The following is a 26,722-nucleotide window of genomic DNA, read 5'->3' as shown; positions in this document are numbered from 1 at the left end:
TGGAAATAAGAAAAGGAATCTTCTTAAGGGGTCTAATCAGATCTCAAAGTTATCAACTCAATGCACTAAATGATCATCTGCCAGGAGTTCACGGATTGGTGGTTGCCCTAACTGGCTGGACGCTGTAGTCCAAAAGCTGACTTTCATTTTCATATCTTTGGTGAAGTCATCCTATACAACATTCTACTCTCTTCCCCATAGAATAAAGGTATGTGGAACGAGTGAGTGGTTTTCTCTAGATGCTGAACAAAGCCATAAATTTTTCTTCTCCCCCTTATTTTATCATTTAAGGAACAATAGCGTTTGTGGGTAAGAGAAATCTAGATATTTGGGGTTAGTGAAAGGTGATTTGAGGCTTATGAAGAATGTCTCCTCCATAAAGTGGGAGGTGAGAGTTGTCGCTCTAGGCACACACCTGGCTAGAGCAGCAGATGCAGATGGGGAAGAGTGAAAAATGAGGTTAGATAATTGATAGCAATTTGCTAGCACAGAATGCTAAGAGCTACAGTTCATCTTCTCAGCCCATCTTTCTGGACTAATTTTATTCTTGTCATTCAGGTCTCAGCTTACATATCACCTCTTTAGAGAGGACATCTTTAAGCTCCCATTCTAAAATCACTTCATCCCCACCCTGTCTCTCTTCCTCACATTACATTATTTTATTTGGTTTAGAGTTCTAATCATATATTTAAAATTATGTTGTTCATTTAAGTATTTACTTGTTTGTTATCTTTGCCCTCACTAGAATGTAAATTCTATGAGAATTCGGTCTATCTCAGTTTTATTCAGAGCTGTAATCCCTCATTTAGCATTCCATCTGACATTTAGTAAGTACTCATTAAAATAGTTGTCGAATAAATGAATGAGCTTATATTTTTTTCATTAAACATCACGAACATTTGTTAATCCATACCAGAAATAGAAGCATAAATGCTATGATGACAGAAGCCTCAATGTCACAGTGGTCTATAGCTTGCTCTGGTCCCCAGAAGCTATATAAACTATTTTATGAATTCCAAACTACATTTGAAAAACCACTGACTAGTTCAGTGGAGAAAAAGACAAAAGTTGAACATTTGCAGAGTTTATAGCAAATTGTATCACAGGGTTTTCTGATTTGATATTTAGGGGACAATCAACTAGTCAGTCTATCGCCAACATAAGTCCAAGAGGTGACAGGTAATAATTATTCATGAACTTTACGTTTTAAAGCTTTTAGCATGAAAAATATCTGTAGACAGACATATTTATCTCAGAAAAAACAAACTTGACTAAGCTTTCATAATGAATAAAAACTTATTTTTAAAATTAAATAAAACTTACCACAACTGCTTGTCTGATGCATTTTGTTAAAATTTAAGTGGGGAAGAAATCAAATTTAATAAATCAATAAGAACTCAAAGTTCAGCCAAGGATAAAATAAGTGGAAAATAGTATTTTTAAAGTTCCCACATGTCGATGAAGTCTATACACCATTTTCCAATATATAAGATTACAATATTCAAAATTTAAGTTATCTGCATCTCTGGGTTTAATTCTCCTATGTTTTGAATGTCACAAAATTTCACTTCTTCAGATCCGCAGAGTAAAATTTTTCTAAAAATAGGCAAATAGGATCTGTAAATCCTTTATCCTTTTGAAGTCTATGTTATCTATAATTATGTCCTTTTAAAAAGAAAGCAGTTATGTTATTTGTGTCTTTTAAAGAAATGTTCAGGAATTTGATTAAGGCTGTCAAATTTATAAGATAGTTAACTAGCTTAAAGCAGGTTATTTGGGTTTCTATTATTGATGTTGACCCTTTTGCCATCATTCATTCATCTTTCATTCATTTCCTTGTAATGTTATTTGAGTTGTGGGTCTATGTCTCTCATTAGATTATGTGTCTTGATTTCAGAGGTTCTGTGTTCCTAAGAGAACCGAGAACAATTCATGGATTCAAGAAATATTTTTAAGTGCCTGCTATGATCTAGATACTGCAGAAATAGCCGTAAAGACACCTGCCTTCTTGGAGCTTGCGTTTTACTGATGAAGACAGACAGACGATGGCTAAGATAAATAAGTAAAATATGAACTCTGCTATATCATGATGAATGCTAAGGGAAAAGCTAAGCAGAGAAGGGTACATAGGAAATCTGTGTATGGGGGAAGGAAATTATGGATAGCATGTCCAGAAAAGTCCTCAAGGAAAGAAGATGTCATTTGAGTAAAGACAGGAAGGAAGTAAACCATGCCAGGCAGATAGAAAGCACTCACATGTATTGACTAACTGAATAACAGTAAATAGGTTTCTCAGCTCTAATGGTGTTTGAGATGTCTCCACTATTTTGGTGCTGATATGTTTACATTACATATGTTGATGCCTTGTCCATTCTCATAACTCTTGAATAGTGTCCTTATTCACAGCCTATAGTGATTCCAAATGCAGCTGGTGCACATATCCACATCATCAAGAATAAATGACTCTGCACTGTCAGAAATTAACTAGAAAGCCAGCTGGCTAGATATGTAGGGTATAGGGATCCAGAACAAGTCACCCTAAGATGTGCTTCAGTGGTATGCAGATTACTTAGAACTAAAGGCAATTTTAGCTTCAAGCTCAAGAGAAGCTTCTAAGGCTTCCCACTAACTGCCTAGAAGAATTTGAATTAAACTCCTTGCCCGTAACAGATTATCAGAGATAACTTCTTTTGACTTTTGGGCAGGGAAAAGTTCTATTTACTAAAGTTCCCCTCTTCTTATCATCCTCAATGACCTCCCCAGCTCAAGATGTCACATACCATGGGGTTTCCATGCACGTGAAATTAAATTAATTTTCTCTTACCAATCTGCCTCCTGTTGATTTGATTATTCAGCCAGCCCACAGAACCAGAGGAGGGAAATGAAAATTTTCTCCCATCCCCACAAGAGGTTAATGCAGTAGCTTGTATTGGTGAAATGTAAGCAAACCACCTGCATTTGTTGGAATAGTGCCCAGTAAAAGTAAAGATGAAAGGGACAGAATCAAAGGACTCCAAAGAGAAAGCAAAAGACAGAAGTCTTGCTTTGGAGAGTAAAAGTTTTACACATAGAAGTAGTAATCAATTTCTGTACTATAAACTAGTTTCCTGTCTCTGGCATGTATATCTGTGGACTTTCCTCCAGTCTTATATATTCATCATGCCCAAACGATATGTTATCTTGAGACAAACTGCTGTCACAAGGAACTTAATGTTCTTTTAGCTCTCTGTGCCTTTGCACGTGCTGTGTTTTCCTGACCTTTAGCCTCTTGATCATTCTTCCAAGACTCAACTCAAAATTCTCTGTCGAACCCATTGAACTGTAACACTTAAGACTGGCATGAATCACAGGAGGTAAATTATAACTCAAAAAGTAAAAGTAAAAGAACAAAACTTTACCTCCTGGGCTTTTGTTAACTAACACTATCGAATGATTAATGAGTAAACATAAATTTTAATATTTCCCCCATTTTTGCTAACTTCTGAGAACACTAATTCACACTTTGCAGCATAACTCTGGCATGTTCCATCTATCATCCACCCATCTGTTTACCCATTCCACCCACTGATTAATCCCCTTACCTCTCTACCACCTATCCATCCACTCGCCCTCTCACACTTCTACCCATCATTCCACTTATCTATCCATTCATTCACCTATCCACCCATCCACTCATCTACCTACCCATCCACCTATCCACCCATCCATCCATATTGTGGTGGTTAATAGCACAGGCTCTAAACCCTGACTGACTAGGTTGAAATCATGGCTTCTTCATTTACTGAGTAAACTTAGACAAGTTACTTAACCACTCTGAACCTCAATTTACTCATCAGTAAAGTGGAATAGTAATAGTCTTTATTTCTGAGAGTTACTGGGAAGATTAAATGGGTCAATGCATATAAAATACATAGATGATTCCCGGCACATAGGAGTATTCAATAATGTATAGCGAGCATTCACCAATTAATCATTCTCTGAGCATCTACCACATGCCAGAAATGAATTTGATACTATGGGGGAACAAAAAACAATAAATAAGACAGAGACCCTAACCTCAAGGAGCCAAGTTTATGAGAAAGGGTTGACAGACTAACAAATACAACAGAATGGGTTGGTGTTATGATGGGACAAGCACGAGGTGCTATAGGAGTCCAAATAAAGGGTCCTCAGCTCTCTTTGGGAGATGAGTCAGTGAAGCCTTCCCACAAGTAGAGATATTTGAACTAAGTTGGACTCTTCTGTTTTTCCCCTCAATTTCACTGTCACACTGATGTTTCGTTTCTGACCCCAATGTCTCTCTCTGACTGATGCCCTGGACTGACATATGGACTGAGGCTTCTTTACTCCTGATTGCTGCCCTGGATCCTCCATGATGCTAAAAACACCCAAGCCTCTTCCCCCAAGAGAAAGCAAATAAAAAAGCAATGGTCATAATAATATGATAACAAATGTTCTAATCCCCACTTCATTCAGAGTAAAAGCAAAAGCCCTTATAAAGGCCTCTAAGGCCCTACACCATGTGGCCCCCATCCTTTCTCTGACCTCTTCTAATACACTCTTCCTTCCTTACTTGATTCCAGCCAAACCTTTTGGCTGTTCATTGAATGCGCAAGGCACATTAACACTTCAGGGCCTTTGCACTGGCTCTTCCCTCTGTTTAAAGCACTCTTCCCCAGATATCTGCAAGGCTCACTTTCTCACTGTCAAGTCTTTGCGCTGACCACCCTATTTAAAATGCAAAACCCACCTCTAGCACTTCTAAAGCCCTTACCTTGTGTATTTTTCCTAAAGCACATATCATATTCTATTATTCTTCATAATTTACTTATTTATTGTGTTTACTATCTCTTTACTAGATTGTAAGTTTCAGAAAAGAAAGGATATTAATCTGCTTTATTCACTGAACAGCCTGTATCAGTCAGTGGCTAGCACATTGCCAGAGCTCAATAAATATTTATCAATGAGAAGATATTGGCATAAGCATCCCTAGGGAAAGTACATCTGAGGCCCCACAAGTTAGAAAGCACAGGAATACCTCTCTTCTTTTTAATTATTAAGCGGAACAAGTGTAAAAAACTCATTTTCTTTTTACCCTTCAGTCAACAAAGCAATAAAAGTCCTTGAATTTACTTAATGAGTCCATGAGAGCGAAGCTAATTGATGTGAAGCAGCCTAGCTCCCTGCCTGTTAGCTGCTAGGATCACCTGAGCAGCTCCTCGGAAGTGAAACAGGCCTCTCACTCCCTGAATATCTGCCCACCTGTCTGCATAAGCCCAGAGGAGTGTCTAACATGGAAGGAGACCTGAGATAGCTTCTCCCCCAGGGCCTTTACCTGTTCCTGGTTGGCTCCTTGCCTATATAGAGAGGTCTGGGGCTTCATTCCCACTCTCCCATCCTGGGACTCTTGCCCTGGACCCTGGTTTGTTGGATTCCTCAAAGACTGATCCTAGAGCTATTTAACTAGAACCCAACACTGTGATTCCATCCAGGCTCACAAGATAACTGAGCCTAAACCTTGCTCTCTGGAGTCTTTCCTGGTCTGATATTTTCTGGCTGAATGGTACTCAATCTCTCTTTTTATAGAAACTAATGTTCTGGCCACAAATTCAGAAAAGATTGTACCAGACTGGGTCTGAATCTAGCCAGGCCACTTCCTGGCTGATTGACTTTGGATACTTTCTCAACCTTTTGACAATGTTGAATTTTACCTGAACCCTCAGAAAACAGGGAGGGTTAAGAAATCCCCCCACCCTTTTGTATAGGAAATAGCTTTGAGATGGTCCTCACTAATGAACCTTCTCCTTACTACAATAGCCCGGATAAAACCAGCTCCTAATTGCCCAGTGCAATTTGTCTTTCAAAATTTTAAGCCTCAATTTCCCTATCTGCAAAAGGAGACCAGCATATCTACTTCCTAGGGCTGGTTATGAGAGTTAAATGAAGAAATATGCGTAAAGCATAGTAAGCTCTCAATAAATATTTGGATGGAATTGTTAGTTCTGTTATTAATTCCCTCCAGCCCAGTTCTACCAATCCTTGCTCCTCAGGGTTTCCTGTGCTGATTAATGTCTGATGGATGTTCTCAGTCACTTACCACTTGCTATCCTCACACATTTTCTGTTATTGACAGGAGCTTTTGCAGGGGTTTGGTCATAGCTAGCCCTACTCAGCCACTATCAACCACCAAACATATCCTAAGAACATATCCCAAATTCTGTCTGAAAACAGTCTCAACACTCCCTCTCCATTCAGAAATGAAATTCTGAACTCCTTCCTCAACCGGCCCCCACATTTGTTCTCCAAGATCTGGCCTTGCTTCTCCCTTCACATTTGATTCTTGGTAATTTTTCCTGTAATCCTCATTAAAGGATTGCTTCTCACCTATTTAGCTACTTGTCTCCAGTTCCTAATTGTGGTAAGTATGGGGTGACGTTAGCTTCGATGAGATCTATAGCTAATCACTCCTTAACTGTGTTTCTGGAGAACCTTGCCAGTTGTGAGAATTGGAATCTCCAGGGACCTTTTCAATACTCCCCATATGTAGGAGGTTTCCTGGACCCACTAAATCAGGGCCTCTAGGTGTGGGATCAGGACACTAGTGTTTTTAAAAAGGTCCCTAGATGTTTCCATGAGCAGCCAAGGCTAAGAACTGTCAACGTAAGAAATGGATGTGAAAAACTGTCCAAACCTGTAGAGAATTTTAATAAGAATTCACTTGAGCCAAAATGACAACAATTGCCAGGAATCAAGACCTCAAATTCTTCAGCGAATGATAATTTTGCAGTTTCTTTTATACATTTGAAATTATGGAGGGAACATAAGGAAGACTGCAAGAAGATGGGAGAGAGTAAGGTACACAATAGTTAACAATAGTATGTGCTCCCTCGAGGGTGGTTACATCTTCAAGGGGTCTGGAAAAGAGGATTACTTCTGGCATTTCAAAGGTATCTTAACCCAGATGCACAAGGACAGTGAACAGGGCTTGCTTAAAAACCTCTCACTAAAGAAGTTACAGGTCTGGAGAGTGACTACTCACCATGATCTGCCTAGTTAGGAATTTATGATCAGATCACCCTGTAAGGTTACTTTCAGTCACTGAACTTGTACATACCAACCTTTTCATCCACAGAACCATTGGTGTATAGACTTATGTTGTATCAAACACTCTCTAGTATCATTTACTTGTCTGCCTTTCCTGCTAAACCTGGGTTCTTAATCTGTAATCCATGAACTTCTACAGGGATGATTAAGGATCTGTGACCAAGTAAACATTAAGAATCATTCATCCCTAGTCCAGGAGCTCCTTGGAAGCAAGGCTTGTGGCTTATCCATTGTCGAAACCTCTGTGCTAATTGCCAACATTCAATAATGCAACATTTATGCAATGGTAAATTGGCATCTCGGAAGGCACTGCCCAGAAATTTTTTGAGGAAAATAGATGAGAATTAGGTTAAGGAATAAGCTTGTAGCTTCACATGCACAGAATAAAGGTATATCGCGCGCGTACACACACACACACACACACACACACACACACACACATATATACGTATATATGTGTGTATATATATATATAAAATCTCCCCAGCATTTGATCATATATATGTAAGGGAAGGAAAAGGGAAAATCTTCGTCCCTCTACTCTCCTAGATTCAAAGTCTGGAGCCCATTAATCAAACTGTTAAAAGAGCAACAAGAGAAAAAACTATTTTAATTACATAGATATGTTAAAAAAAAAAAAAAAACTTGGCTCAAGGAAGCAGCCAGATAATTGAGGTTTAAATACCATCACAGCCTAAACAAAGAAAAAGGGGCTTGGGGATTCTGGTCAGGGGAGGCAACATATGGGAAGGAGAGGGAAAGAAATGCATGGCAAGCAAGTGTTGTTTTGCCGTACAGATAAGAGTCTTTCAGATGATAAGAGTTGCCCTTGGGAGTAGCTCTCTTCCTGGTATGGAGACATCTTTATATGAAAATTTCCTTTACAAAAGAAGAAATTTATACTCTATTTTAGGCATTTAGTGGGAGGTAAAGAGCTCTTCCTATGCCTGCTGGTTCTCAATGGCCTTTAGCTCAAAAAAAAAAAAAAATCCATAGGCCATGGAGATTTATTTTGGGATGGCACATTCCAGTACCTTTCACATGTTTATTGTGGTGTTTGAGCGCCACCAAATTGTGCAGTGCCTGAAAAATTATCCAAAGTCCCATTTGTTCTGCCAATTTAAAAAATGATTTAAAATCATATTTTAGATTGATTTAAATATTCATCAATTTCTGTTTTGCTTGCATTTTATTAGGATAATGAGAGCTGCAGAGTTTTGAAATGGAAGTACTTTAAAATCCTTTCTGTATATTTGAGTCTGATCAACTGAATTCTCACTATTATCACTGGCATGGAATGCTGCACAAATTCAAAGATCAAATGTGGTCACATCTCTCACATTTTTCTAATTATTTGCTTCAGGCTCCATCTGCCTTACTAGCAGGAAGCATGGTATCTCCTTCCTTGAATTATCCAAGAATTGTGGGGAAGAGAGTGGTGCATAGGGGTTGGGGTATCTCACTTCAGCCAAAGAGGAAATCAGTCCGGCTTCCACATGCCACTGCAGAAGGGAGTACTTGTATTTATCATGCCTTTTCATTTTCTTCATTTTCAGTGCTTTGACATCTTGGGGCCTTGCCGACTCTGGATAGACTGCCCTTCCCGGGGCTAGCCTAGAAATAGACAATAAAGATTTGTTTGCAGTGTTCCTCTCATGTGAAAACTACAAAATCCAGAGCCACTGCTGCTACCCCCACCCTGAATCAGGTTCTTACACACAGGACCACTATTTCCCTGCTCTAATCACCAGGGCCAGGTACCCAACAACTGGAGCCAATCACCATAGAACCCACTGAAATAATTAAAACTAGCTAATCCTCAGCCTGCTTACTCTGTCTCACCTGTTTCTTCCCACAGAAACCACAATAAAGGCTCTTACCCATATTTCCCCTGAATTTTCTTTACCTCTGACCAACCCTGGTGCTTCCCCATGTGGCCCCTTCACTGTAGTGTGGCATGCCCCTCCCCTTCTTGGGAACTGTAGGTAACTATCTTTTCATTGACAATCATCTGATTTGTTGATCTCATTATTTCTGAATGACAATAAAACTTACACTTTATTTTATTTTATTTACGCCTACAGCACCTGGTTTTCCTAAGTGGTCTCCCATTCAAGTACTAACGAGGCCCAACCTTGCTTAGCTTCCGAGATCAGATAGGATCGGGTGTGTTCAGGGTGAATCCAACAGACTCTGGCTTCTTGTTGCCAAAGGCGTCAGTGTTGAAAACAGGTCTCATAAAGTCTAAGAGGCCATGCTGGTCTCCTGCTGCCTTGCTGTTAATGTGCTCCACATCTCAACTAAGACTGCAAGAAATCCTGGGGGCACAGCCCAGCTCAACCGAGGGTGTCACATACCTGGGCTCTCAAGAAGCAGATGCTCAGCACTCTCAGTTCACGTATCTAGGCATCTCCTGGGGACAAGTCTGTCTAGAGGAAGGCTGGGATCTGGTATCAGCCACCCTGGACCCACAGCTATCTCGTGAGGAAGCTGCCTTCAGATGGTACATGAATTCAGTGATTTATCCCACCAAGGGAGTATTTTATAGGAGTTTCTCGCCCTTCCTTTGCTATAAAGAGAGAACTATCCCTCTGAATCTACCTTAATTTTATATAGGCATTTTACAACTTATTAGAACATCTAATTTATGAAGGAACAGCTTGTAAAATAATCTTTTTTTCCATCACTGGACTCCCATGGCTTCATTACTGGACTATTCTCAGCCCTGAAATATCTCTTTCTCCCATTTCTCACCCACAGAGGTCAAAGCCTCTAGTCTCCCCTCAAATATCTAAAAGATGTCCAGTCTTGGCTCCTCCATTAGCCTCATTCTCTTTCCCTAAACTCTGGCCCAGTTAGGGTTCTCCGAGACCTCAAGTCTTAGCTTTCAGAAAAGCTTAAGGGCCAGTGTCAGGCCCAGCACTTGAATTTTAGTGGATGCTTGGGCTGCTTCAAGAACTGCGACAGTAATACAGGTTAAAATAGATTTTGAACTGCCAGAGAACCCAGCCAACATTTAAATAACATTTAAATAGGAGAAAATGTGTCCTGAGTTCCAAAACATGACATGAGGGGGAGCAGAATACATCACTGCAGAATGTGTCACTTTGGCACGTGGATTATTTTGAGCTGAAGACAATCAGGAACCGGCAGACTCAGGAAGAGTTGTTTACCTCCCCCTTAACTGCCTTAAAGAATTTAGGTGGGGGGCTTATTATACCAGGAAGAGAGCTATTACCAGAGATAACTTTTTATAACAGAAAGACTTTATGCTTGGCATGGCAAGCATTTGTTTACCAAACATTTGCTCTTTTCATCTTCCTGTGAATCGTCTTCCTCCCTTTGAAGCCCCAGACCGTTAACCCACTTCCGTTTAGCTCAAGATGGTATTTAAGCCTAAATTATCTGAATGTCAAAGAATCTCATATTTTTATGGGGCTCCCATATGCACAAACTTTGTTTTTCTTCTGTTAATCTGTTTTATGTCAACTTAATTATTTATTAGGCCAGCCAAAGGACTTAGCAAGAGAAGGAAAGAGTTTTCTACCCCTACACATACAAATGAACTTTCAGAAAATAAGGCTGTTTGCAAGCTAGAGATGGCCTCTTGTCTCTACAGCCTCTAGCTACTTGCGAAGAGGGTACAGTGGAGTGAACACTGCCTTAGGAGACTGGGGTTCTTGTCCCAACTCTGCCATTCATGTCATCCCTAGAGACTCAGGTAACTCATCAATAAAATGGACATACCACTTTTAATATCTTCTGTGCCAGAAATTAGGAGAATGGAACAGGCTGTCTCTGGCAATTCCAACCAGGATGTAAAATTAAAACTGAGCTCTAAGAGGTTCCTTTCCTGCTGTGAAGAATTCTTGCATTGAATGATTTATGAAAAGTTTGGGGACTGACTTAAAGGATCTTCCTTCCCAGAGGAGTTTATTAATTCAAGGATCACAGCAGAGAGGAGAATAGGGAGTGAGGTGGGAGGGGGAGGCTGGCTGTGTGGCAGGTCCCAAGGTTCACAAAGGGGCCACGGGTGACCAATTTATTTCTTGCTGCAATGTTTCGTTTTTCTCAAATCAGGAGCCCTATTGCATCTCAATAGTCTCAAAGTAGCCATTTGCTTTCATTCTAAAGAGCAGTCATTTGCCACCTGCAGGTTTGCATTAATATAAACTATGAAGACCGGCTTTTTGTTCCAGAAAAAAGACTTTCTGTAGGGTTGCTTAAGGCAATCAAACACTCTGTTAAGAAAGGCAGAATTAATTGACTGCAAAAAATAAACTGACATTCTTCTCCAAGTACTGATGAAGGGAAATAATCTTGAATGGGTTTGTAACTGGTTCATTTACACAATTTTTGTTATTTTAAATGACTCAGTGAGCTTTTAAAGTCCAGGGGGCCTCAGTTTAGTGAAAATTGCCCTGGGTGAGATGTAAAACATTGACACAAATGCTCATCATCCTCCGCTAATGTTTACTACCAACATTCAAACTGCTGCTGCTGGTTCCTTAAGGGGCAGTAAGCTACTAAATGCCAAGTTTTATGTTCACATTTCTATTATCATTTTGCTAATTATCTCTTAATAGAAACTTTTTGTGATTGGCCTTCATCAACCAGTTGGCAATGGGGCAGATTTGAAAGAGAATTTTTCTTTAAACACATCATTGTACTCAAGTCCACTCAGGGGTGAACACTGGCAAAGGCCTGAAGGTGGGAGCGATAGTGACAATGGAGCCTAGGATTAACAAAGCCAGGTAAACAGAGCAGTGGTCTTGGAACTGAGAAGTTGTAGGTTCAAGTCCCTGCTGGGTAAGATAAAAGATTTATTGTTCGAGCCAGAGCACTTTTGAGAATAAAAGGGGGTGCTGTGCTAACTGGACCAGGTACCAGGACAAACTGGGACAAACTTAAGAAAGTCAGGATGCATGGTGACCACATTACTTAGCTCCTTAGCAGCTCTGTGACTGTGGAAAGTCACTTGACTTTTCCGAGCCTATTTCTTAGCTTCGCAATGAAGAAAACAAATGTTCTGCAGAATTTTTATACTTAGCGTCAGGGAGAAAAGAGTTTTCTTCTACCCTTCCATGTTCTTCTGGCTGGTCTAATAATTAAGTTGACATGAGACAGAATAACAAGATAAAGTAAAATTTAATTATGTACATACAGGGCCCTATAAGAATATGAGACCTACAAGTAAGCAGGCAGGCAATTAAACTGATATCTCTTTCTGAGCTTCAGCTGAGACTTATATACTGTTTTTGCCATTCAAGGAGAAGGGGTAGAGGTCTGAGACTTCAAAGGGGAAAAAGACAATTTACAGGAAGATGGAAAAACAAATGTTTGGCAAACAAATGCTTACCATGCCATGCAGAGACAATGGGACACAGAGAGGACTTTGAACAAGCAGGCCTTGCTAAATTTGCCCGAGTCTACCACACCTAGTTCATATTTTTCATAGTTAGCTTTGGTGATAGTTCTCTTCCTGGACCAAGACCTCTACCTAAAATTTTTTTAGGCAATAAAGGGGGAGGTAAAAGCTCTTTCCGAGTCTTTCGGGCCTCAGTTGTCTTCAAAATAATCTGCGTGCCAAAGTGGGACATTCTGGGAAAAAACATTTTGAACCCCTTCATTAGTCTTGGGGATACACATAAATAAACTTTATAACTTGTAAAACATGTACTATCATAGTTAATAAAGTCAAGCTTACTGCTTGCTACTGAAAGACTGAATATACAAATGGACAATGACCAGATCATATATAAAAATAGAACTTCAACCCACAACCTGCAGGAAACCAACCCCTTATCTATTATAAACAGCCTCAGATATCAGCCTGCTATAAGTTAGACTTGCGAGAAGCCAGTTTGCTATCTCTAGTGACAGTCCAAGAAGCTAAACAATAACCTCTGTAACAATCCGCCCCAAATGGCCAGTATTTGATTAATAATTGACAGCTTCCCTAATTTTTATCCCCACTTCCAGTTTAGGACCAATTAGAGAAAACCAAACATGTACTCTTAACCAATCACATAGGAAGTTCCACTTCTAGTTAGCCAGCCTACAGCTTCCTCATGCCAATAGCCTTCACTTAGAACATCTGAAACCTTTCTTTTCTTTCCACTAAAAAGCTTTCCCACACCTCTGCCTGCCTTTGAGTCTCTGCCAAAACACATGTGACAATGGCTCACTTCCTAACTATAGCAAGCTCTGACTAAATAGCCTTTGCTCTTCTCATTTGGTTGGTCTTCATTTATTCTCACATCTGATGTTCCACAGAGGACCTTAGGTCCCAGGATATTGAATAGAACTTTCTCTGTTTTCTTGGAATTGTTAATAAAGCTTGAAAGCTGAGGAAAATAAGACTAAGAGGAACCCAACAGGTCCTGCTACCGTTATGTCATCAATCCCCACAGCCTAAATCAGAGTAGAAATATTCCTGGAGTAGTAGAATTACCCTAGCAGAGTGCTGAGGATTCTTAAGCAAGGATATTTGTGTTTCTTGTGATGTAATTGACTCCACAAAAATTAGCAGAACTTGAACCTTCTCATTGGTATGCTGGGTTGGCAGCTGCCTGCTGACAAGAGGACCCCAGCTCAGAAGGGACTGAGAGTTGTGGTCAGAAAAGGTTATTCAGAATATAGACTACATTTCCCATTCCCTTTGCACCCGGATGGACTGAGTTCTGGTAAATAAGATGAACAGCATCTGTGCAGTACAGAGATCCTGCCAGGCTTTTCTCTCTACAGAGGTTTTTGTTTCCTCTCTTTAGTCTCTCCTCTGCCTTCTCTGTTCCTAGTGGGTGCACAAGTAGAGTGGGAAGGAGTGAGAGCAGACTGTGTCCCCTTCCCCAGGCCCCTTGGTCATAGCCAAGCTGGGGAGAGGGGACAGAGCATCGAGTTGGATGTGAAATTGAAGCTTTTCATTGGACTGCACAAGGCTAGACTTTTTAATACCAATGTGACTAGGAAGTTTTGGGAGTTTCAAAAATGTCATTAAGGAAGAGAAAATAGGTGCCTCATGGATATTAATTGAATGACACTGCACTATTTAGTACATCCAGATTTTCACATGCTCTGTTTTCTTAAAATGGGGGTACACGTGTATGTTGTGCAGAATATTTATAGATTGAGGTTGGGGGAACCCAGAACTATGATAAACATCTACCAAAAAGGGCACCAGTAGCCAAAATACATCCCTTTAAACTTCAGTATCCTATAGCATCCAGGATCCTATCCTAAAGAATCCTTTTTTTTTTCTTTATTGTTAGATACAGAGTTAGGTGGTCAACAAATGACTGATGGATCAATGAATAAATAATTTTAAATGAAGATTATTTTTTAAAAATATTTTTATCAAGCAGGCAGAATCTATCCTCAAACTTCTCCCTACATTTTAAAAAGTTTAAAATATAATTTCTGTACATATGCCCAGCAAAATAGAAGTTTGGAACTGGAATTACAGCCTTCTAAGTATTAATAAAGTAAGAAACTAATTCATTTTACATAATTTGAATCCAAGTTTAAACGTAAAGATGGCTTAAGCAATCACTCATTTTGTGATAGATGCTGACACCTACTGGCCATATTTGATATTAAATGCTTGATATGTTTTCATCAAGAAAAAATGTTCCCAGTTCTTAGAGAGTGAAGTTTGGAGGGGGCTAAGGGGAAAATAGTGGCTCCAAGGAGTGGAAGTGGAGCCACTGGGAAATGGAGACCCAAGGGTTAGAAAAAAACTAAGGAAAAGAATCATGGGGTAGCTTCTAAAATGTCATCAGTTAGTTGACCCCAGAACTCCTGCCTTACCCACATAAGCCCTTCCTCTCCTTGAGTTTTTCACTTGGAGTCTAAGAAATTTTATTCTAGGTGCACAGTTCCATTTTCAAAGTAGGTTTTGGAAAAGAACCACTCTCCAAGCCACCAAACAGAAGCACCCCTGCATTCTTTTCTGGGCATTCCTGTAGCACCTGATTATCAACATTATTGTTGCTGGCAGGTTTTGGATGCTTACGCTGTGGTACGGAGCTAAGTGCTTTATAAGTGTACAGACCCCGGAGTCAGGCTACCTTGGTTCCAAAACTGGCTCTGTGATTTACAAGTTTGATGACTTCAGTCAAATGACTTAATCTCTCTTTATCTCTAAAATGGAGATAATAATGCCTATCACATAGATTTATTGTGGGGTTTTTAAAAGTTTACATGTGTAAAGTGCTCCCAAAAACACCTGGTACATCCTAAGTGCTATACAAACATTATTATTACCTTACTTTATCTTTATAATAATGCTCTAAAATAAACACTGCTATTTTTAAAATGAGGAAACAGGCTTAGTGTATGAGTTAGAAATGCTTTCAGCTTTAAATAGCAGAAAAGCTGACTAACAGTGACTAAAAGTTCTCTCTCTCTCTCTCTCTCCCCGCCTCACCTCCCTCCTCCCTTCCCCATCTTTCATATCAAGCAGTCCAGAGATAAGTGGCTGCTGGCTCATGGTTCATGGTTCAATATGCCAGGGCCAGTTTCTTGGAGATTGTTTAGATCTTTTCCTCATGGTTACAAGATGGCTGCCCAGTTCCAGGCATCGTGTCCGTTCAATAAGGAATGGGGATAAGGAAGGAAGCTGGAGCCACTGGCTTCATATGCTCTTTTATCAGAAGAGCAAAAACATCTCAAGAAACTCTTCCTTTAGCTTTTATTTGTATTTTATTGGCCAAAACTGTGTCACTTGGCCACTATTGGAAAAGAGTATTTAACTTTTCTAGATTCTGTAGTAGAAGGCAGCAAGGGAGAATGGACCATTGGGAATGCGACCAAAAAAGGGAGGGAGTTCTATAATAAAACCGACAAGTCCAGTCACATAAAGTAACCTTGTAGGATGATCTGATCATAAATTCCTATTCAGGCAGGTCATGGAGAGTAGTCACGTCCCAGACATACTTAACATCTTTAGTTGAAGATTTATCTTTGTCTTAGCAAGTCTTGTCCATTGTTCTTGTGCATCTAAGTTAACATATCTTTGAAATGCCAGAATAAGTCTCTTTTTCAGACTCTCATGGGTACATATAATCTTGTTAACTATCTTGTAATCTAATCCCTACCTTGCTTTCTCCCGCCAAAACTGATATTCTCTGGAGCATTTGAGATCTTGCTTCCTGGCAATTTTCGTCAGCTTGGCTCAAAACAACTTTTATAAAAATTCCCTACAGGTTTAGACATTTCTTATGTTGACAGGAATGACTGTTGGATTGGCCAGCAATCTGCATCTGCCACATCTTAGACAGGAAAAATCACATGGTAAGATCATGTCAGTACTAAGTACTAAGTGCCAGCATTCAAATGCAGACAGCCTGGCTTTTTGTGTTTTAACTACCATGCTATATTAATACTGTGCTAGATAGTCTCCCTTTGCCCCTCCAGATCCACTCTTCCCAATCCTGATGTGGGTCCTGGAATTCTCTTCTCTAAGAACTCAATCCACTCGGCGTACCATTTGTTTCAGTCAATGGTACTGGAGGATGGGAGGAGAGTGGTCAGGGTATTTGCTCCCCCAGCTCCCTTTTGCCAGGCTCTGGTTTAGCATATGGTATTGTCCTCTAACTGATGGCCACAGCCTACCAGACAGCCTCTCTCCTAGTGGTATCCACGAATATCATTCCTTCCCTTCCCCCGTCAGGCCCAGGAGTAACAATGGCTTTCTACTATCGAAAGTCCCTTGTTGATCCTCTTAACCCTGACATGACAGATTAATATACCATCTGTTTCCTGTCAGAACTCTGAAAAACACCTTACATTTACATAGTGCCCTGTAATATCATTTTATGTATACTCTCTCTTAAAGGGTCTTATTCTTTTGAGATTTTGACCTCCAGCCTTGCCCCATACATCTTTCTGGTACCGCTATTTCTCATAATGACGTGCTCCATTAGCATATGCACAGCAACTTTGCTACAGAATGAGGAACTTTTAGCTCCATAAGGCATACAAGAGAGAATTCTAGCTACATGGCTTCCTTTCGTAGTCCAGTATGATGTGGTTTAGTTTATAGAGTTTCAGTTTCATCGCTGCAACTCGAACCTCTCCGAGGCTGTCCTGCTTAATCTGAGCCCCACTCCTTGATCAAGTCTTTCTAACAAGAATTCCAGTTTGTCTGTCTGCTTCCTTTATAGCCTTTGCTCCTAAGAAGCTTGCCCCATTGTAATTCTTATAAGTCTCTTCCTCTGTCTGGGCTAAATTCCCCTAGCATCTCCCATTCTTAGCTATTTTACTTCTTTCCTCTTTTCTCCTTCCTCTAGTCCATGTTTTTCTTTTTCCTGTTTCCCTGGCTTGCATCTGGAGTACGGCGCCACTACAAACCTACTTTCCCAGGTATAGTATCCCATTACTTGTCCATCATTTGCAGACCATTATGGCATGTGAAAGAGAGAGTAGATTTATTTTATTTTATTTTATTTTATTTTATTTTATTTTATTTTATTTTATTTTATTTTATTTTATTTTAGAGTATTAACGTTGTAGTAGGACAGGTCTTAGATAAAACAAATGTCACTGAGCTTCTGAAATAGCATCACATGGATAGGAGCTTATTATTCTTATTCATAAAACTCATTTGTTTTTATTGTAGCAAAAAACACATAACATATAATTTACCGTTTTAACCATTTTAAGTGTACAGTTCTGTGTTATTAAGTACATTTGCACTGTTGTACAACCATCACCACCATCCATCTCCAGAACTTTTTCATGTTCCCAAACTGAAACTCTGTACCCATTAAACACTAACCCCTCATTCCTCCCTCTCCGCAGCCCCTGGCAACCACTATTCTATTTTTTATCTTTTTTGATTTATACTGAGAGTAGATTTACTTTGTGCTGTTCAGAAGAACAAGCTCAAGATTACTACATGTGAGTTGTAAATGTTACACAAAGACCTGCATTTATGGGTAGACCCACTATTTGTGGTCAGTGAGCTGCCTATTTGTGGCAATGCTCATGATGAGTCTGAATGACCACCTACAAGGATGCCAAAGAAGAGTAAAGGGCTGAAAGAGAGGACACTCCCATCCCTTCCCCCAACCCCCAGCCTACCCCTGCAAGCTCCCTTCTGATTCTTTAATTTCATGAAAAGAAAACTTGGACTGAGGCATATGAAATATGTTAATAAAAAATACAAGTTTGTTAAGTTATTATAGCCAGTATGTCCGCACATGAGTTACTAACAGTTAATGTCAGATTCATGCATAACAACATTGATGAAATCTAGCCTTTTGATTAAAGCAAGTGTCCTAAAAAAGCACGAATAATCAACGTAGAAGTGGTGAGGGTAGGCAATGTACTCTATAGCAAAAGTTATGAAAAGGAAGCCTGTAGGCCAGACAGTAGTCTTGTTTGACCTGCCCGATATATTTTAAAATGTGATTAGTTGGCAGATTTTGAAATCTGACTTCTGATTTCACTAGAAAAATCTGGCAACACTGGGCTTGGAATACTACCTGGCACAAAATAAGGCTTCTCACCCTTGATCATCCTCTAGTCTGGCCTGGTGTATTCATGTTCGCAATCCCTGCTCTCTGTGATTTTAGGGCCATCCTTAAGGATGCATTTAATAAAATGTCAAAGAAATGAGTTTCTCTTTAAATATAATTTTTAAATGAATAGAGGAAATATTTGAAAATGAACAGATTCCACCAGTGTTATGAAAAGGGAAGTTAAACTGAATCAAGTAAATTTGCAAAGCTGGTAAAATAATTTAAATAAATATCTGAAAGGAAAAGACCAATCGATACCTATTTATTGGGTACTCGTCATAGTACCCACAACATCCAATCCATCCCTGCTCTGTTTTCCACAACATTTATCAGTAGTTAACATACCATATGCTTTAGTTATTTATTATATTTATTTATACATATATGTGATGTATAATTATTCATTATAGCCCAATAAACATTATTATATTTTTAAATATAATTGTTCATGATAATTTATTTTCTGTCTCTGTTCTACAAGAATATAAGTTTGCCAAGGGTAGAATTTTTCCATCTATTTTATTTACATTTGCATAACTCTTGTTTATGTCAGCCAATGGTAATGTTGGTCTCATTATACTTTGTTTTGCTTAAAGTCCCAGTCTCCAAAAACCTATCTACAACATTAAATGAGAATCTACTGTATTTGGCTTTTTAGATTCTCAGTCAATGGAGGAGGGAGCTGCAAAACACTCCTGGGTAGGTAGTTAATAGCATGTGTACATAAGTGAGCACTAGTCAATTAGCATATTCCATCCTGCCAGTGACAGAATAGTTGCATAGATAAATGGATACATAATCTTAGATCGCTCCTTGAAAGTCAGAATACTGTGACCATCTTGCCATCATCATCAATGAGTCTGCTTGAGCATAGTGTCAACACAGAGAAAACAGTGATGACAGGCAAAGAGAAGTAGATTCCTGTTGACCGCATTTGAGTGCCTTGTTACCGACATGCCTAAATCAGTTATACTTCTTTGACCTGCCAATAATGTGAATCAATAAAATTCCAGGCCCAATGTGGTTATATTATTTTTCGTAACCCCCAGCAAACTGTGCCTCCCAGTATTCACACTTTTTGTAGTCTCTCTCCTCGAATCTAAGCTGACCTTCTGCCTTACTTTAACCAACAAACTATGATGAAAATGACATTGTGCAAACGCTGAACCTAGGCTTTACGATTTCAGCTTTTGATCTCTTAGAAACCAACCACTGTAGAAGAAGTCCAACCACCCTGAGGCTATTGTGCTGTGAGAAAAAACAAGCTAATCCTGTGAAAGAGCTATTTGAAAGAGAACCCAGAGAAACAGAGAAACAGAACTGTGAAAGAGCTATTTGAAAGAGAACCCAGAGAAACAGAACTGAGAGAATATATAGAAATATATAGAAAGGGATTTATTATAAAGGATTGGCTTACATATTAATGGAGGCTGAGAAATCCTATGATCTGTCATTGGGAAGCTGGAAACCCAGGAAAGCTGGTGGTGTAGTTCCAGTCCAAACGTAAACGCTTGAGAAGTGGGGGAGCCAATGGTGTAAGTCCCAGTCTGAATCTGAAGGTCTAAGAACCAGAAGTGCTGATATCCAAGGGCAGGAGAAAATACATGTCCCAGATCAAGTAGAGAGCAAATGTGCCCTTCCTCCACCTTTTTGTTCAATTCAGGTTCTCAATGGATTGGGTAATGCCCGTCCACTTTGGTGAAGGTGATTGTCTACTTGGTCTACTGAGTCAAGTGCTCATCTCTCCCAGAAACACCTTCACAGACACGCCCAGATATCTAGGCATCACTTAGCCCAGACCTGACATAAAATTAATCATTACACCAGCTGACAGCAAGAATTGATGCCATGTGAGTGAGCCATCTTGGAAATGGATACTCCAACCCCAGTTGATAAGCTTTCCCCACTGAGCCCTGTCCACAGTATAAATAAATAAATAAATTATTGTTGTTTTAAGCCACTAAGTTATGGAGTAGTACACTACACAGTAATATAAGCTAATATACCAGCCATGTAGCCTAGAGAAATTGTAATATCTGTCAGCAATTTAGTTTCTTCAACTGTATAAGAGGTATAATTGACTTTCAATATGTTTCATTCTTTTCCATCTACTGGGATATTTTTAGGATTAAGTGAAATAATATATGTAAAAGTACCTAATAATGCTAAGGATTCTTGATGACTCCCAGTGACCTTTCCTTCCCCACCTGCCTTGCTAAAATCTAGTAACATTGCCTCCAGCTCTTCCTTGATCTTTTAGCTTTGTGAATTATGTGAAATAAATAAATAAGATTGATTCTTGCCGAATCACAGTGACTTCTGCTTTCCCAAGTGCGTAAAAGATTCATTAAATGGACCTTTCTAGAATTTTGCAATAAATAAAGGCATAGAGATCCATTTAAAACTTCATTTTGTTCATTCCTGCATTTGTTTCTTGTTTATTCCTATTCCCTTCCTTCTCTCCTCCCACCTCCTCCTCTTCCTGCCATCCTCAGACTAGATAAAGTTTTGGCCTTGGCTAGTTAGTAGATTGGTTCTACTTGATTCTAAGAGAGGACGATCTCACTTTGGTTCTTCCCTGGGCTGCCTGGGCGTGGAAGAAGGAAAGAACGGAAATCTCAGATATGTTTGGAGTTCTAAATGCTGAGGGGATCTAAGCTGCCTCTCTTCAGTAGAGCCCAGGAGGGGCAAACGGCAGTAACTCTAAATAGGTTTGAAGTTCTGAAATGGGGAGTGGAGGCAAGACCTCAGACTAGAAACGGCTGTTGTGGCCTGGGCAAATGGGCCCAAGAGATCTTTACTGGAGTGCCCTACACCCAGCTAAGTATAGAGGCAGTAGATGACTCCTCTGAATACAACCCAGGTACAACCCATGGGTTTTGTGTGGGCCTGGCAGGATGTAGAACACCAGGAACTCCGTGCTCCTGAGAAGACCTGAGAGAGAGCCCCAGACCTAAGGAGGGATGGCTCCATTGGCACCTGTGTGGATTAACAACTAAAGACCAGGTGAGAACGAGGACTTCCTAGCAGAAGGAAACCAGCAGACAAGAAAACAGGCATTCCACCTGCCCCGCTGCCACAGAACTTCGATGGGGAAGTAGAGAATCCCAAATTGACTAAGATTAAATGACTACCACTCAAATCAGAATAGGGGCTCATAACAGAAATTAAGTTCATTTATAGAACACAAGGTGCTCATATTTTGTATACCTGAGTTTGTGCATAAAACACATTCTCCACTTACATTTTGATAAAATAGTTTGCAGATGTACTGGGAGTACCCAGACCTGACCACAGCAGGTGCCATCACCCAGTGCTACTGTAATATGAGCACCTGGGTCCTCTCAATTCAGATTATGAAGGTGGAGATCACGGCAAGCAAAGTGCTGCCCACCAGCAGTCAAGCAATTCTACAACTCAAAAATCAAGTTTCTGCTGTCCCACTAAGTCCTGCGTTACCAGCACAAGACACACTTCACCAGCAAGAGACCCAAGACCTTCTTTTAGATGCAGGGCCCTCCCCATTCCCAGGTCTGCCCAAATAATTATTCCTCACCTGAGAAATGTGTAAAACAGAGATCTGAAAGGCAGGTGGGGATTAGAGATTTGTCCAATAAATAGAAGAAGAGAGTTCCAGGCAAAGGGAGAAGCATGTGTCCTCTTTAGAGAACTATGTAGTTCATTTCGAATAAAGTCTCATCTAAAAGAAGTTTTGTTTGTATGTTTTTAATGCCATTAAAGGGACAACTCTCGAAAGCTTTTGTAACCCACTGGTTTCTGGTTAGCTAAAATGTACTCTATACTCCACGCTGTTTTTTCCTTTACTCAACCTTGCATAACACTGGGGACCATTTTGAACTACATTGTTTTAACAGAAACCGACTGGAATATTTGCCCATTTCTCAGTGACCCCATTCAAGTGAATTGCTCACTCATGAGAGTGGACTCCTGGCAACCTTGTTTGTAATAGATAATCCTTGGTGATTATAAATTAGATCAAGGGAGACAGCTGGCTCCATTTGAACCAATCAGATTCTTCCCTGGAAATTAAGTTTGGCTACCAAGTAACACATAGTTATTCACATGGTGCAGCTGGAATTGAGGTACGCATAACCCCAAGAGTTGAGAGACTTCTCCTCCACTGAACAGAGAAGTGAAGAAAGAGAAGAAAAAAGCAGACGGTCAGGGAGATCTAGCATCAAGGAACCATCTGGCACCAGAGAGAAAGAGAGGAGGAATCTGAGAGGGCACCTTAGCTCCTGATGGCAGTCCCGCAGGAGACTCAGCTGCATTCCTGCCCTTGAGTTTGGAAGGATACCTTGTATATCCTTACATACATTCCCCTCCTCCACCTATCTTTTCTAGTTCAAATGAAAGCTAGTTCAAATGAATCCCATTACTTGCAAGAAAGAGTTCAAAGATAATGAATATTTGTGTGCCTTTGTTTTCTGGTGAGTTGCTCAGTAGCTGTGTGCCCAAGTAGCAAGGTTGCAAAACCTCAAGTTAAAAGTATTCCCTGAGCAAAATGCATGCCTGTGACTCAGCAGTTTTCTTCTCAGAGTTCCTGCAACGTCCCGGTAAATCTCAGCCAACTGCTGCCTTCTCCTTGTTCTCTAGTAGGTTGCTTCAGAATGCCCATACTATTTGGATCAGGGAAAAATAGGTAAGTCATCCAACACATAGGGTAGCAGTGGTGAATGAGATAGACCAGGTCCCCTCCCATCTAGAGTTTCCAGTTACTGGGTGACACAGGTAATTAAACACCCAATTATAATTCAAGTGCTATTTAGCCATGGGAAGTATGGCATGCCAGAGAGACACATGGCAGAGGGTGCCTAACCCAGTTAGGGAGGGGTGGAAGAGGAAGAGTGATTTGTCAAGAAACGATCAAAGTCATTGATTACATAGGGTTACTGTGTGGCGGACATCGTTCTATGAACTTATATTTGTGAGCTCATTTAATCCTCACAAGTCTATGTGGTAATACTATTATTAACCCTATTTTATAGATGATTCAAGTATATAATAGACAAATAAATAAGCATGCCTTAGAACTGACAATTAGTAGAACTGAGATTCAAACCTCGGCAGTTTGAAGGACTGAATGTGTATTGACTTATTGAACAGCTATAAACTGGACAAAGTACAACAATGTTTATTTACACCACTCCCACCCATTCGGTCATTTTTATTTCTAAAATGTAAATATCTTTAGGCTTTAAAAAGTGCATTCAACGTGACCCAACCGTATATGCAGAGTCAATGTCCAGATATAAAAAAGGGCATTTTGAGGCAATTCTGCCATGTTATCACACTTCAGATAACAATGAATAGCAACCACATTATTATCAGCGGTTACCTCTACATATCAGGGAGCAGGAAAACAGGATCATTTCAAGGTTGTACCAGATGCCAGCTGAAATTACCTCCATTAAAGGAAACCCCAGGGGAGCGGTTGCTGGGCGACAGGGGAAGCTCGTTGACAGGAAGTGCTCTTTTACAGGAAAATCCTTCCATGCAGGTTTCGATTTCCACATTTTTCAGACTGGTTTTGTAGGTTCAGCAGAAAATAATTATTTGGTTATTTTATTTAACAAAAAGTACCACAGCAGTTACTTGTGGAGCCCTTAGAGGTGAATTAACTCTAAGACAAAATTTAATTAACGGAGTTTGGGTGGTATTTGGTTTCACTATATTTTGTACTAAAAAGAATAGATCTAATTTTTTTCAAAGTTACATGCTTTTGCATTTTCCAAAAATGTATTTATAATTAATTAACAAAATAAGGTGTTCTACTTTAGAAGTTTTTCATTTGTCTCTGTTCTTCTTTCCTTCTGGTCTTTATTCTCCCTCCTCTTCTTTGAGCTCATATCTATACACTCTCGGCAATTCTCTGTTCATTTTCCTTCTGGAAACTTATATTATTTAAGTAAGAAATAATGGCCTGGCTTGTGCATATGAACTTGCAGAGAGATGATGGTTCTATTTTGATCTAATCTCTCATCTTCCTTGATATTAATTGTATGACACTCATTAGGACTGTTCACAAATATCCCAATGTTTCTGTTTTGAGCACATAGTAGGACTGTGCATTCCCACTCCCCCCGCCCTTAAAGCTAGGCATAACCATGTGACTTGCTTTGGCATATAAAATACAAACAGAGTGATGTGAATTTATTTTAAAAATGTAAGGCAAGTAGAAAGGTGAAAGAAATGGACCTGGATTTGTATAAAAATAGAACTTCTTGAATCCTTTCCATCCTTACCAGCACTAAAGGTGAAACTGCTATTGCTTCAGAAGACTAATGCTGGTCTCTAATTAGGTTGCGGTAGCCAAGAATTCGTGTGGGTGTGTGCGCGCGCGCGCCGACACATTGCTTAAGCCTTCTTCCTCGTTGAGATGTATTATTATTAAAATTTAATATTTTCTGCTTTTTGTTTGACAGCATGAAAAGTTGTAGGAAGATCAAGCTTGGTAAAGGGAAAAGAGAAGTAGAGCAAATAGCGAGAGGTAAAAGGAAAATAATTGAGTGGCCAAGATAGGCAGAAGTTTCAGGAAGGGACTAAAATCAGGTCTGTGTTATTTGAGGGTACATATGCACTTGGCAAATTGCCTATGAACTCTCCCTACCCCCATGGGTCCTAGTTAAGACCTCAGCTTTGGACAACAAAAATGAATTAGGAAGAGATCAGAGCTGTGGACACTGAAGAATGACTGTTCTCATAATAGATGAGAAAAATAGGTTGACTTCCGTTAATATAATTATAAAAATTTCTTCTCTTCTTCGTTTCAGATCACTTTACTCCAAGAAAGTTAAAATGCTATACCATAAGCCTGATGCAAACCACACAGCATCACTGTAGTATAGAAAATAGTCATGGAATGTTGCCACAGCAATGCCCTTAAGGTTCAAGTTAGGATATAATGTGAAAGAAACTGCTCTAACAAGATCTCCTCAGAAACCAGCAAGCTTGGTAGTTCTACCCTCTGACGAATGAAGTTGTCTGGACCACAACTTTGACTTCTGACTGTCCTGAGTTCCAATCCTATCTCTGCCCTTCCTGATTAGTGTGACTTTGGCAAGTAGTTTAATATCTCCGAGCCTCAATTTTTTCATCTATAAAGTGGGGATAATAGAACACACACTTCTGTTTAAAAAAAAACAAAAGAGTACTTACTACCAGGTGTTGTACATTATTCTCATATTTCATTCTCACAGCAGCTAGCTTCTATTATTACCCTATTATATAGACGTGAAAATAGAGGTTCAGAGAGGGACTAAGTCACTTGTGTGAAGTCACATAGTTGGCAAGGCAGCCAGGACAGGCACCTAGGAAGTCTGACTCCAGAGCCCTGCTTTTAACCCAGATGCTAAACTGCCTAATAAAGCTCACTAGAGAATTAAGAGAAATGATGCTTTAAATAGTGTTTGCATATTTTGAGCATTTAGTAAAGGGTAATTACTAAATGTGAACTGGGTAGAAGCAAATCCCAAATTATAACAAATTCAAGATTAAAGTGTATTATGTTGTACTTTTATCATATGGAGCCAAGTCTCAAGTTCAAGATCCTTACTCCCAGATGATCTGTAAATAGAAATCAAGTTCTCACAGGAGGATAAAGGTTCTGCAGGGTGTCAGAAATCATTTACGTGGGAGCTCCCTTTGGTAGCGTGGGAACTGAGGAGAGTAGGAAAGCAAGGAATCACTGGAGAAAGTCCCAGCGATGTCAAGGCCCACAGGGTGCTTCTCTGCCTAACAGTGACTGCTTGGGGTTCCAGCCTTGTGACTTCCAAGCGGAGAAAATGGAGGTTGGAGCTGAGCAGATTTGTCCAGACCTACACAACCACTCAGAACCCAGTGTCCTGACTCCCAGTGTGTCAAACTGGGAAGGAATAGGAAGCTAAGCACGGCACACCCCAATGAGGTATAGATTTTACATGAAGCTATGTAATGCTAGCATCATTTTTCTTTTCTCCATGATCCCCCACCTCATCCATGTGAGGACTGCAGCCCTTTCTCCTTTATTCTCCATTCTGCCTTTGTTAAGATTGTAAATGGCACAGTGTAGGCAGGCAAACGACATTAATTGAATG

The 26,722-nt window shown here is 39.8% G+C and overlaps 1 pseudogene; it reads right to left on the bottom strand.

The window, feature by feature from the left end:
* Positions 1–9,179: 9,179 nt before the first annotated feature.
* Positions 9,180–9,296, bottom strand: LOC120610189 (uncharacterized; annotated as a pseudogene).
* Between the last annotated feature and the right edge of the window lie 17,426 nt (positions 9,297–26,722).

The sequence above is a fragment of the Pteropus medius genome, unplaced genomic scaffold, assembly GCF_902729225.1.
Source record: "Pteropus medius unplaced genomic scaffold, Ma_sr-lr_union100, whole genome shotgun sequence".
Lineage (NCBI taxonomy): Eukaryota > Metazoa > Chordata > Mammalia > Chiroptera > Pteropodidae > Pteropus > Pteropus medius.
This window is presented reverse-complemented; position numbering and strand designations above follow the sequence as displayed.